At 34.2% G+C, this 15,028-nt stretch overlaps 1 protein-coding gene across 1 annotated transcript in view; it reads left to right on the forward strand.

Annotated features, from left to right (window-relative positions):
* ROBO2 (roundabout guidance receptor 2) overlaps nucleotides 1–15,028 on the forward strand; it is a 615,454-nt gene that overhangs the window by 77,878 nt on the left and 522,548 nt on the right. The gene's annotated exons all lie outside the window — the stretch shown is intronic.

Raw genomic sequence — 15,028 nt, forward strand, 5'->3', positions numbered from 1 at the left:
GTGATGTAGCTGTTCCTTGGCTCCTCCATTACTGTCCTTGAGAATGTTACTTGCCATTCAGCTTGGACACATAGCAAAAAATACAAGAAATGTAGTAGAACTTTAAGGAAGTATTTACCTGTAATTCTTTCGTCTAAACATTGCTTTCCTTATATGATTTCCAAATAAGTCTGTGTTCCCAAAGTTAGATGGAAAGGGATAGAGATAATGGATGCAGGTATTTTCTCGCCTGTGGCTATGGTTCTTGTCTTTATCTGCGCTATGCTTGACAAGTCTTTCCTCTTAGCCCAGGGCAGCATTTGATAAGTTGACCAGTCAGTGATTAAACATATTTATTTAGTTCAGTGGGTCAGAGCTATTGCGACAGATAGAAAATTACTGATGGATGATCAATTTCAGCACCTCTGACATCTGGCCTCAGTGTAGTCCATCATCTGAGGACTCAACACATTTTCTTCGACAATAACATGCTCAGCTACCTGTGTGATCACAGAGCTGAATAACGGAAAGATTCTGTTCAGATTTAGTAAGACAAAAGTTGCAGAAATTAGAAGAGTTCTGCACCTGTACTTGAGACTCTAAAAGCACCCAGTGGTTTACACACAAGGCTGGAATAAGAACTGACTTGCACTGTAAATATGCTTTGTTGATTTTGGTGATATGTTTATAATGTTTTTACACTTACATTTTGGATTTGATGAAATAGTTACTTGGAATTATTTTGGAAAAATGTTACATATAAAAATATTGCTTGTTTCAAAATATTCTATTTAACAATTTTAAGGCATTAAAATAATGGTTTTAAATGTTTGGTCTATTACAGTGATAAAAGGACCAAAGTAAAACCCCAACTCAAATACCTATGATACTAATTCTTTTAAATTATAAACAAGATGTGAAATAAGATTTGCAAAATTTTTGTGTTTATTGTTATTGCTGAATGCTTCTTTTAACCCAAGTGAGTTCTAGTAATAAAGAATAACAACCTTATTGCAAATGCTAATCTAACACAGAAATATATTCTCTTCCTCTGTCCATTTTACTAAAATGTATTTCAATATAATTTTCTTCATATGTGTATTTCAAAGTTCCACGTAAATTTAAGAATACTCTTGTGATTCATTTTTCAAATGATTCAGGTTAGCAGTTTGTTTTATGGTAAGTTTATGTCTTTTAAAAACTGGTTATATTTGTGGAGAAATTAATAGATTGTGGCAGATAATACATTGTAACTTTTATTTTGGCTTTATTCTCATTTGTAAATCTTTCATGTGATTATCCGTAAAGCTTTATACTCCATGCACCTAATGGCCTACTTCATGATGAGCCTATATTTAATATTTATGTGTGCTGTCATAAAAATATTTGTGAAGCTAAAAATGCTTATTAATCTTCATATGATACATTTTCATGCATCCTCTTGATTACTAAACTGATAAGAACTTTGAAATGTTATCTTTGTTCACAAAATAAGGATTGAGCTCTTTGACATTACAGTTTACATTTATTCACTAATATACCAGTGCTATGTGTCATGAAATTGATAGGCCCTTTGGAATGTCCAGCTTTTTACAATGTAATATAACATGGCAATATTACAGGTCATTGTGGGCCATTATTTATTACCAAAGACTTCCTGATTTGTCTTAAAATTAAATGAGGTTTCTTCTGTAGTTCTGTGGAAACCTTTAGTAGTTGACTATGGTATTTAATTAACTCATCTCTCCTTTGACATCTCAGCGTTGGCTTGGAAAATGTTGGGATGAATTCTAGTCACAGGATATACTCTGTAATACAGATTGGGCTGGAAAAACTGCTCTGGATGTTCAAAGAAGACACAATTTGAAAAATGAGAGAGATCAGATTAGAATATGAGTTTGATTTGGAAATTCTTTTGAGCAGTTGTAGGGAAGCCATTGTAACATTTTTCCTTAAAGATCAATCCCTCTAACAATTAGAACACTAAACATTTATTGGTTTTAAATTCTTAAATGTGATGCCCAACACTTGTGCTTTTTCAGATGTATTACACTGTGATTTTAAAATTGGAGATGCTCCCTATGTGCACTCTATTTTGATTGATGCCCAAGTTTCCTTTTGATTTTACTCTATGCCATTGACTTCTCTCTGAAATGACATGTATTTTTTCATTTGCCATTTCTCACAATAATAAACTGTACATGGCTTGTCAGGAGCAGGTCAACAGATATTTTTATGTAAAGCAAGCATGCAATAATGGAAAAGTTATATACAGTCACGCATTGCTTAACAACAGGGATGTGTTTTGAGAAATGAGACATTAGGCGGTTTTGACATTGTGTGAACATCATATCCTGAACTTACACAAACCTAGATGGTATAGTCTACTATACACCTTGACTATAAGGTATAGCCTATTGTTTCCAGGCTATCAACCTGTACAACATGTTAGCGTACTGAATACTGCAGGCAATTTGATATGATTTGGCTCTGTGTCCCCACCCAAATCTCATGTCAAGGAAGGGCCCTGGTGGGAGCTGATTGGATCATGGGGGAGTTCTCATGAATGATAGCGAGTGAGTTCTCATGAGATCTGATCCTTTAAAAGTGTTGGGCACTTCCCCCTTGCTCACTGTCCTCTGCCGCCTTGTGAAGAAGGTCCTGCTTCTCTTTCACCTTCCGCCATGATCGTAAGTTTCCTGAGGCTTCCCCAGCCACGCAGAACAGTAAGTCAATGAAACCTCTTTTCTTTATGAATTACCCAGTCTCAGGTAGTTCTTTATAGCAGTGTGAAAACAGACTAATACAAAATTGTAATACAATTGTAAGTTTTTGTGTACCTAAACATGTCTAAACGCAGAAAAGTTACAATAAAAATACGGTATTATAACCTTATGGGACTATAGTCATATGTGCAGCCTGTTGTTGTTTGAAACATCATTACATGGTATATGACTGTTTATTATTTTATCATAAAGATTACATGGACCAAACCAGTAGCATGAATATTTGTTCTTCCATCAAAATGAATCAACTTAGAAGAAAATATTTATGAATGTAACTTGATATGCGTCAAAGTTTCTTTAGATAAGGAAGCACGGATGTAAAATCTCTGGATGCTTTCACATAGAAATGGATCTTATCTGTTACCCTACAGGGAAACTGAGAAATTAAGCAAAGTAATGTACATGAAAGTACCTCACAAACTATAAAGAGGTGTAATAATGCAAAGTATTTTAATGCTGTGTGAGTTTTTGGCACAGACCAAGAAAGAAAGAAAATACATAGCTATCTAATTTTAGAGGCTCGGACTGGCAGTCTAAGAATTGAGGTTTTATGGAATTTGCATTGACATGCAATGATTTTTCATGTGAGCACATTAACATTGTCCAGTTTCATATAGTAAAATGTAATTCCAAAAGACACCAAGAAACACAATTTTAAAATACTGCCTTCCTTCTAATGTCCTTGTCATTCAAATGTCCTTGAAAGCATTTGAATCAGTAATTTTGAATGACTTTTATGATAGAATGTTTAGTAAACCCTATTAAGCATTAATTATTTTCTTCTCTTACAATATTGGATTAGTGTTTTGAGTCATGAACAACCTTGATTTCTATGCTGAAATTCCATTTTGTTAGCATCATGATGACCCATAATGATTGCAAGTGGATTGAGTCATAATTATTTAACTTGTAATAGACATTGGCATTTATTCCATTGTGTCCAGCATGAACATTTCTCCTATGGGCAAGGTATTTTGGAAAGATATGGCAAAGAAAAAAGTTAACAATGTTGATATAGCAATCTAATAACTCTGCTTTGATAACCTAAAAAGATTTAGGCATTGGGAGAATCTGGAAAATTATGAAGCTTCTAAAATGTGTCCTGATGAGGTTCAAAGGAAATCACATTTTTCTCCTGCTCTGGATTGATTCATACTATAATTTACCTCTCATAAAACTGATAATATGTTAATATGTTAATAGTTGTAAGTTGATAGTAAAATTTTAAATGTGAAGTAACTGCACGAAATACGGAAGAAAAGAATTTTCTCTTATTCTGTGAATTTAAGATTAGCCTGACATCATTATGCTAATTTTAACAGTTACAAAGATAGAATTCATTGGCATAGCTGGAATTACAGTAATAGGATTTGGCTTTGAAGAAAAATCAACTTTGCCACATATTGCCTTGTCTGTATTCAGAATAGTGTACATTTTAGCTAAGTTTGAAAGCAGACTTAACTAAAAACCAAAAATGAAAAGATAAGAAAAAGCAATTGAGCAGCTTTGTACTGAGCGGAACAGGCAACTTAAACACACATTGGTATGTTGAAATTGATTTATATGTAGCCAGCTTTGTTTGACACACTCCTTACCCTTAGAAACCTAAAATAATTTCTTATTAGTCAGTGTTATGGGCAAATTAATTGGGGAAGGAATGCAGGTGTTTTCTTATTATTGTTATTATTATTTTTGAGACAGAGTCTCACTTTGTCACCCAGGCTGGAATACAGTGGCGCGATCTGGGCTCACTGCAACCTCTGCCTCCTGGGTTCAAGCGATTCTCCTGTCTCAGCCTCCCAAGCAGCTGGGATTACAGGTGTCTGCCACCATGCCAGGCTAATTTTTGTATTTTTGGTAGAGACAGGGTATCACCATGGTGGCCAGTCTGGTTTCGAACTCCTGACCTGAGGTGATCCACCCACTTCGGCCTCCCAAAGTGCTGTGATTAAAGGCGTGAGCCACTGAGCCCGGCCATAGTATTATTATGTTGACTTGAATACATGCTCAGGTTTTGATATTCTTTTAAAATTCTTTTATATTCTGTCAGCATAATCATTTTAACTAAGATCAGTTTCACTATGAATTCATGTAAGTCCTTCATTGGTTGAAAATGAGTGAGAAATGAGATATTCTGATTTAAAAATTTTGTTTAATGATACCTATTAAATTTTTCATTGGCTTCTACTGGAATAGGGAAATACAATTGGATTTTGCATCCAGCAATCTTACTGACCTCTCTTGAGTTCTCTGTGAAGTAATTATTTTATCTGCAAATAATGAAAATTTCTCCTATTTGAATAAAAGTCTCATTTACTTAAACAATAAATTAATTAATATCTTCTGTTTAACTAGTTAAGCCAGATTTGTTTTGTTTAAACCACCATGCTCTGTTGAAATTTTTCTTGAAGGTATTGTTTTATATAATATATGAGTGTTGGAATTGCTTGAATGATTAAGATCTCATCAGGGTAATAATTTTAAGTGTCAGTTTTCTTTATATTATAGGATTATGAATATACTATGGTATTCCACGGTGTAAAATGCAGTTTTCATCCACATAAATTGAGCTCTAATTTTGTTCTTGAAATTTTTCATACACATTTCATCTTCATTGCAGGCCACTGATATTTAGAATATTATTGCTATTTTTCTTTTTGAGGAAATTTAATGGCAGGGTAGATTTTTTAAAAATTGCCCAAAACCTAACAGCTAGCCAGAGGCGATTTTTGAATTTTCATGTGTTAGTTCAATGACCTGGATTTTTTTTCCACTTAACACAATATCTAGAATGTTTAATATAAGGAAGAATTCTTAGGATTGATCTCTTTGTGAATATAAAATGCAACCAGGCTTTCTGATTATAGGTGTTCAGGATCTTGATTTATTGAGCTGTAACTCTCTTGTTCTACACAGACAAAGTAGATAACTATTTATAAACACTGAAAGGTGTATGTGTGTTTATGTCCAAAGAGAGAGGAAGGTAGTATTAAATATTAATCTGCTCCCCAACTCTAAAAATGTAGACTCTTTGATTTGTGGTCACAAGCATATTTTCTTGTTTGATTTCAAATTTCAGACTAGTGTTCCTTGCCACTCAGGCTGCAGATGTAAATTTGTGGTCATCCAGGCAGATGTGTAAATGAGTAAGTGTTGCCCCGGCAAAATGTTGAGGTTATAATTTAGCCCTCACTGCCCCTTTGCTTTTGTGTGAATTAAAATAGTTAATATTGCCAAATCTTCATTAACTTTCATATTCAGAGCATGTGTAGAAATCCACAAAGTTAGCTAATTTAAAATCAGATTACTATTACACTCATAGTAAACTCATAGAGAATGATCACTTAAAAGGCTGAAGTCCAGTCAAACACCTTTTTTTAAAGTGATGACAACATAAAAAACGAACCAGTGATGCCTCGCCTTCTCAGCTCTGTTCCACACGTGGTGTTGTGGCAATACCGTGAGCGCTGAAGTGTTAAAACAGTTTTGTCTTGTGTTCTTTCATTCTGGCAGGCCAGTGACACAATGTCGACAAGCCATCTCTGATGGATTCAAAATTAAAAGTGAATACACTGCCTCTTTTTCCTAGTTCACACTAACGGTGTTTGAGTCAACATGCTGATTTCACTGCTTCCAACATACAGTCCTCCCTAAGTCTGGGAATAGCTTGTGAGGGGCTTTTTTATTTTCAGGCTGCAAAGAACTGTTTGATCAAAGCCATATTACTTTGTTATTAAAGGAGAAGAATGGAGAGGAATCAGCGATCAAAGCAAAGACACGTTTAGGATCTGAACTCTGAAAAGCAGTTTGCCAATAAATATATTAACTCTGTATACATGATTTAATATTTTCACAACAACATTAATCAGTTGATTTTCATAAACATACGTGGACTGGGAGCATTAAGAATAGTAAAGGAAGAAATTTAAAATGCTCTGTGAATTGATTTTTAGTCCTATGCCACATTATACAGTCCCATAAGGGAAGATAATAAGTTATATATAAATGGAACCAGACCTTATTGCCCTGGCAAATTTTTGTTAGTTTGTTTTTGTTTTTTCTGCAGCTATTTTCAGGAAATCAAAAGTTTTGCTTCTCTGGCTATATAATTCAAGACGATTTATTAAATTATTGCTTTTACAAAGATGCAAAAACTTTGAGGAGTTAGAAAATAATTGTGTTCATTGAGTTATTTAATCAGTGAAATGGTTACTAGAGCTTTCTGTGAGTTTGGCTTGTTTTGGTGTGTGTTAACGTGTAGCCCTCGCCTTTTGACTGCTTGCACGCTAATTTGAAAAATTAGACTTACCCATATGAAACTGGGTAACAATTCTAGACAGTGGATGAGAAAATGATAAATGTAGGTAAGGGTCGAGGACAGCAGCTTTCATATGTGTGTGTATATATTTGTGTGTATCTATATATCTACACACAATGGTGTGTAAAACATACACATGTACGACATTTGAAAAAATGTTTTCTTTCAGTAAAATCCTACTGGAAATTCCAGTGCCTAGCGTCCAGATGTGTTAAAAACAGATATTTTCTGGACACTTCAAAGTTCAAATGGTTGAAAACTATTTTTGTAGGATCAGTGAGGCTTGAGCTGAGTGAAAGGTATGGGTTAGAGGAGGTGATGAAGCCTTCTTTCTTGGGGAGATGTCTTTTGAATGGAATAAAATTTGAAAAATTGGAAGAGAGGAAAATGGAGCATATCAGAAGGAAAGAACATGATGAAAGTAGACATTTCGAGCCGGGAAAGAGTAGTGTTTTTGGACTGTGAGAAGACCAGTGTGGTAGGAGTAGAGTTTATATCACTGATTTATGAGGAGCCTGAGTTAGGGGAAGCCACGCTAACAGGAGCCACAAATGCCAGGCCTAGATTTTTCGAAGACTATCCGGGAGTCAGTAGTGTGTATATTCAGGAAACTTTGAAAATGGACATGACACAATAGGATATCACATACGTTACATAAATGTGGAGTTGTAGGAGTGGGTTACTGTGCAAAATATAATCAGGGTAGGAGAAACCAGAGGGGTCTACTGTATTCTTGCATGCACTTTTGGTAAAAGGTATACTGGCTTCAGCAATAGTGGTGCAGTTACCTTCATTTTAGTGATAAACCGAGTATACATCTTTTTTAGGCAACATTTTTAGTTCCAATTAAAAGTAACAAATGAATTATCCATTGTAATTTCTTAGTTTCCAAGGACTTACCCTCTCTTTCTCCATCCCTTCTTCCCTTTACCTTTTCTCTCTTCTTACTTGGTCTTCTCCCTTTCTTTCTTTTTCCCCCTTTCTTTCCTGTTCCCTCTTCCTTTCCTCTTTCTGTATCTCTTCCTACTATTTCTCTATCCTGGGCTTTTACTCATTATCAATGCTTAACTCTTATAATATAGGATTATATCCTCATGTTCCAGTAACATCAGAGTTCAAATGGGGAGAATGCAGGCAATTTTAAGATACGTAATTTAAATAATGACAGGTCCCTACTTTTGCTCGTTTTCCAGGTAGTTTTTAGATACAACCTTTATTTGCTATGAAACCTGGAACTATAATAAAATTTTGGCCAGATATTCACACTTAGTGGAAAAACCATCTTAACTCTAGTAGTTGTGGTCTGTCTGCACCATGCCAATCACAGTCACATGAGTATCTCTGGATTTCTACTTCTACGGGTGCTGTTTATGTAAACCAGGTGATTATAGTGAAGGAATAGCTTTGCCTTTGAAGCATAAATCACTACAAATTTCAACCTGTCCCGGACTTGTATCATCTGTAGGTGTTTGTTTTGTTAGTTACTTTGCATTTCATTCAGATACAGTACTATTGCTTTAGTATTCTAAGATTAATTCTGCTGAATTTGGGGGTCTAGGTCTCTGTCATTTGTTTCACTGATAGGCGCACAATATTCTTTCTTCTTAACAATGAAAAGATTGAGCAGTGAAAGAAGACAAACGCTGACCAAGCTACACATCGGTATTTATGTCAGCGTGCATGATCAAAGGTGTGATCTGAGTGAATCTAAACTTTTCAGCATGAGGAAATAAGAAAAAAGTGTTTTAGATATAGAAAAAGTTTGCCTCACCATAATTATAATGCTTTTTCAATATCTATATTTACCAGTTATTTAGTATGTAATAAAATTGTTATGAAGTTTTCCTGAAGTATAAGTTAGCAGCCAATTTTAGAGTGCAATTTTTAGTAAGTCATATCACAAAATAAACTATATAGAATTGTCATAAAAATATAGCTATGTTTAGTTCACTTCTACTTCTGAAGTACTATTAGTTGTTTCACTTATGTAATTAAAGGAAAACATGTTTGCAGAGTCTAGAGCCTACAAATTCAAAACTGGTTATCATCATTTATTCAGCTCCCAGCGATTGCACACATTTGACCCTAAATGACAAAGTAAATGAAAGCCCTTTTTCAAAGTAATACAATCAGTTCAAAAAATATTGTGCTAATAAAGTTATACATTTTAATTGAAAGATTGATGGCAATCCATTTAGTTGTTACTAGGTTATTTGTGACAGACAGATGCAGAGTAACCTCATTACAGTCAGAATTGTGATGACTTGTAGCTGAGGAGAGGAATAAAGCTTTAAACCATTGTCACAGTCCATTTCCAAAATGTATTCAGAAGATGATTTAAAAGATAATATATGACCATTAAATATAAGTTTGAATTGGTTACCTAGGAGTGTTATTATAGAAGCAATGAAGTAATCATCTGTTTGATCCATAATTGGCCTACTTAAAATTCACAAATCAGATTTACAGATTCCAATTTGTGTAAGAGAAAAACAGTGCCAAATACCAGATTAAAAAGATTATCCCTTGTGGGTAGGTATTTTTAGTTGTTTTCTTCTTGATCATTAAATATATATTGGCTTATTTTAGATGTTTCTGTCCACAATCGCCAGTTCATGATAAATTATTCCGCAGTATTCAGTTGTATGTTGTCCAGTAGTTTAAAGTCAGGCTTTCAGCATTAGTACTCAAGGGAACTCTATGAACATTTTGAAGTTATGTAGTTGACAAAAAGAAGGATGGATATATATATATATATATGTATATTTTCCTTTGAAAGATGGAGAAGTCTTTGTGGATATATTTCATGTATATTTGATTTTGAAACTACTTTTTTTCTTGAGGAATAATAATGTAGAAGTGTTGACCTACAGAAAGCTCTGCCCGCTCCTCATAGTCTTCCTGCTGCATATTTGCATATATCTCTACAATTTCTTCTGTTCAGGAGCACCTTTTTGTTTCTGATGTGATAATCCGGTCCTATGCTTGGCACGCAACACTCATTTTATTGTCGTCACTTCTCATTTGTGGTGCAATCTCACACACAGTTGTCCTTGCTTCTCTCCTGTCTCAGCAGTTGCACTTTCTCTTACTCTTCTACATACTGAACTTTTTCTTGCTTCTCACTATCACCACCATGTCTTTTATTATAGATATCTTTCACCAGGAATCCTTTTATTATAGATTATTTTCCACCATGAATTCTAAAATTCTCTCCCATTGACAAAAATACTTTTTGCAAGAAAGACTGTTTACAAACTTGAAGGAAGACTAATCCTATTTTTCTTAAAGTGGATTTCTCACAAGAAGATTTTAATTGTGTGGGTAAGTCAATGAAATATCTATTGGGTATTTCTTATCTGCTGCTAAACTTAGAAAGGGTTCTTTCTAAGGTAGTGTCTCTACATAAAGTTGACATTTTGTCTTTCCTAATCAGGAAAATTAAGGCCCCATTCCCTTGTAGGCTGTATTATCAGTTAAGGCTAAAGTTTTGACTTGTCCAAGCAGATGAATTAAAAAGTATGTAATAATAGAGTCTTAACCAACAGAACACCAGTCAGTTGAGAGGCTGCGTGTTGAGGTGAAAGACCAAGGACTGAAGTGGGAATGAAGGACCTTCCATTCAATCCTAGTTATAGATCATTTACCAAAAATTACTTATTAGCTATGTAAGGCCTCAGGCAAATTATTTAGTGTCTGAGTCACAGTTTTTAGCCTATAACATTAACCGGCTTTGATGGTTCTAAACTTACAAGAGTATGGTGATACTTATATTTTATAATTAAACATGATTATTTATGATTCATTAATATAGAAAATGTTTCAAAAATTGTACTTACTTTTCATTTATTTAAGCAAATTATTATGGGAGGCCTTCTAGATGTCAGGTGCACATTCAGGTGTTAGGGCTATGTCAGTGAATAAGCTAGATAAAGGCTATGACCTCTTAGAGCTTATATTCTCAGTGCTTACCTTTTCAGTATAGAAACTTGAAACATATATGAATGTAAACACAGTAGTCCTTTCCTCATTGCTTTCTGGGGGCGCTACCCTCTCATTAGTCATTTAGTAGACCTTGTGGTTATCAGATAAAAAAAATGGTATATACTGTACAGTATAAGCTTTGGTACTATCCCTGGTTTCAGATATCCAGTGGGGTTTTTGAATGTATCCCTCATGGATAAGAAGAGACTACTGTATACAAAAATAAAACTATTCAAAATGTCACTATTAACAATATGTGGAGGACTAGTTTTTTGCACTTTTTTCTGTGTACTGTATTTTGCAATTTTTTTTCCAGATTGCTGGTGTAGTCCATCTGTTTTGCTTATTTGTATGAATTTCATAGATATTTTCCCATGTTATGTGTTTCTTCACCAAGATATTTAATGGTGGATCTTTCATCCCATGTTTCATGCTAATTTTCTTAATTCTTTGTCATTGGATATTTGGGATGTTTCTAGTTTTTCAGGGTTGCATATGGATATATGAACTACGAAGAACATACTGTGATACAAATCCTTTTGCTCATCCTTGATTATTTCCTTTGAATAAATTCATACAGTAGAATTACCAGTCAGTGAGTATACATATAAATTTAAACTTCCATCAAAAATATCTAAAAATTCAGGCTTACTCATTTCTTTTCCATGGATATTTTCCTTTGCTAATATGATGGGTAAAATGTTATTGCATAATAATTTTACTTTTTATTTCTAGTGAGGCTAAAAGCTGTCGTGTGAGTGTTGGCTTAATCTTTCTCTTTTAACTGCCTGCTCTACGATATGAGCAAATATGCTCTAAAATATATTTACGTGTTTTCCCCTTTTGGAGTGCTCTTTTTAGAAAATTTTAGAATTATCTTTTTTTTCTACTTATTATTTCTTTATTTTTAGTAATAGTTATTAATTATTGCTAATTATGTGCCTTTATTTTTCAACTTTATTAAGGTATATATTTGTGGTGTACAGTGGGATGTTTTGATATATGTACACATCGTACAATGACTAAAGCTATTAGGTTGGGGCAAAAGTAATTGTGGTTTTGGACCATGAATTTTAAATCATTATAACTAGTCTCAAACACGTCTTTATTAATCAAAATAGGAACCATTATAATCAACACATTTTTGCCAATGAGAAATAAGTTTGTTTATTCCTGTAGCATAGAAATCTGTGATTCGAGATTCTACGAACTCTTGGAAAGCATTTTCTGCATTTTGCTGGTTGTGGAAGCGTTTTTCTCTGCCAAAAGTTGTCAAGATGCTTGAAAAGTGATAGTTGGTTGGTGAGAGGTCAGGTGAACATGGCAGATGAGGCAAAACTCTGTAACCCAATTTGTTCAACTTTTGAAGTGTTGGTTGTGCAACGTGCGGTCAGGCATTGCTGTGGCAAAGAATTGGGTCCTTTCTGTTGGCCACTGCCAGCTGCAGGCATTGCAGTTTTTGATGCATCTCATCGATTGGCTGAGCACACTTCCCAGATGTAATGGTTTTGCCGGGATTCAGAAAGCTGTTGTAGCTCAGACCGGCAGCAGACCACCAAACAGTGACCATGACCCTTTTTTGGTGCAAGTTTGGCTTTGAGAAGTGCTTTGGAGCTTCTTCTGGGTCCCAGCACTGAGCTGGCTGTCACCCGTTGTCACATAAAACCCACTTTTCATCACACATCACAGTCAGATTGAGAAATGACTTGTTGCGTAGAATAAGAGGAGACAACACTTCAAATCGATGATTTTTTTTATTTTCGCTCAGCTCTTGAGGCAACCACCGTGCGAACTCTTTTACCTTTCCAATTTGCTTCACCTGCCAAACAACCATAGAATGGTGGACATTGAGTTCTTCAGCAACTTTTCATGTAGTTGTAAGAGGATCAGCTTTCATGATTCCTCTCAGCTGGTCGTTGTCAACTTCCGATGGCCGGCCACTCCACTCCTCATCTTCAAGGCTCTCGTCTCCTTTGCAAAGCTTCTTGCATCACCACTGCACTGTACGTTCGTTAGCAGTTCCTGGGCCAAATGGATTGCTGTTGCTGCGAATTGTCTCTGTGTCTTTATGACACATTTTGAACTCGAATAAGAAAGTCGCTTGAATTTGTTTTTTGTCTAACTTCATTTCCATAATCTAAAATAAATATAGTATAAACAGCAAGTAATAAGTAATTAGCAAAAAAATAAAGTGAGAAATGTGCATTAAAATTATAAGTAATATAACCACATTTATGATTTTATTCCAATACCAAACGGCAAATTTTAACAATGCAAAAACCGCAATTATGTTTGCATCAAGCTAATCATTAACACATGCATCACCTCACACACGTATCTTGTTTAATGATGAAAATATTTAAGATCTTAGCCATTTTCAAGTACATACATTATTATTAACTGCAGTCACCATGCTTTATGGAGTTTTTATTGTTATGTATTTCAATGCTTGGTATATACGTAACACATGATCCTCTTTTCATGCACCTCTGTGTGTGTGCATAAGGTTTTTCATTTTCTATGTAGAAAAACTTCAAAGTAATCTCCATGATTTTCTAGTGATTACTTTAAAATTGAAACATATATGATTTTCCCTCATTTATTTATTAATGATTTTGATATACTGACAGTATTGTTAGCATGCGTTATGTTGTGCAAACTTCTTTTGTTTACTAGTTATGGAAATGAAATTTTTTTATTTCTCCTGTTTTTTCTTATTGGAGTATTAGAATTTCTTACTGCTTTTTCCTGTGATATATATTATTGGATAAGTTTGGGACACTGCCTGCCAAAAGTGAAAATGGCATTAATGGGACTGAGATGTACAGATCCGGCATATTCTTTATGTGGGCATCATTTCTACCTTTCTAATTCTAATGGCTTGGTGGAACCTTAGGCCTACGCTGGATCTTTGGTTGAAAGATGCTCCCCTCCACACATACACACAAACCCTTCCCTCTGAGGTATGCTGAAGGCATCTGAATTTTCTGCCTTAGTATTCATATTTTAGAGCAGGCAACCAAAAAGGCTATGTATAGGCAGGTTCTTTTAGCCTTCAGTATCTTGCTGTTTTGTTGTGTTTTAAGGGCATTAAATGCTTCTAGATGAGTCTTATTCTCTCCAGATTTACTCAAATCTAGCATGTTTTTCATACAGATTACTTGGCTATATCCAGGTGGCATGTAAGTTTAAGATAGCTGCATAAGTAGTTAAAGACTGCTAAGCAAAAAAAAAAAAAAAAAAAAAAAAAACCAAAACAAAACATCAATAGATCAATAGTAAAAGGAGATTTGAAGTCCTTAGGAGATATTAAACCTGCCAATAACATAAGGGGAAATATATAACCTTCAAGAATCCATAAATATGAAAAGTAAGTTATTGGTAAGCTCTAAACTCAATGAGGGTAGGAACTATGTATTTCTTTAAATTAAAAAACTCTGTAACATGTATTAAAGTGTCTAGGATAGTTACCAATGCTCCATAAAATGTGTTGCATGAGGATAGCATAGTCTCCATTCTCTTTTTATAATTTACTTTTGTCATTAGAGAATTTAGGAAATATTCTTTTGTTTACCAGATTTGACAGTTTAATTTTTAAAATAATTAACTGGAAGAAAATTACTACAACTTTCTGGTAAAGTGTTTATATATGTTTGTGGGTAGCTTTGTTGTTTTAAAAGAGTAATATTCTAAAATAGTGTCATTAAAATAGGGAAAATACATTATTAAATTATAAAGTGATTTGAAATCAGTCATTTAAAATATATTTAAATTGGATTAATTTGAGTGCATGTTTTCCTTTAGGATAGGACCTAATATATTGCCATGGCTCACTCTTAAAATTATGAGAATTAAAAGAAGCTTATTATAATCTTTACCCACAAAATGCATATGATTTATTATAGGGTTGTGATTTTTATCTAACACTCTTGTACTGAATGATGATGTTTAATAATATTGT

This window comes from Rhinopithecus roxellana, chromosome 1 (genome assembly GCF_007565055.1).
Source record: "Rhinopithecus roxellana isolate Shanxi Qingling chromosome 1, ASM756505v1, whole genome shotgun sequence".
Classification (NCBI taxonomy): domain Eukaryota; kingdom Metazoa; phylum Chordata; class Mammalia; order Primates; family Cercopithecidae; genus Rhinopithecus; species Rhinopithecus roxellana.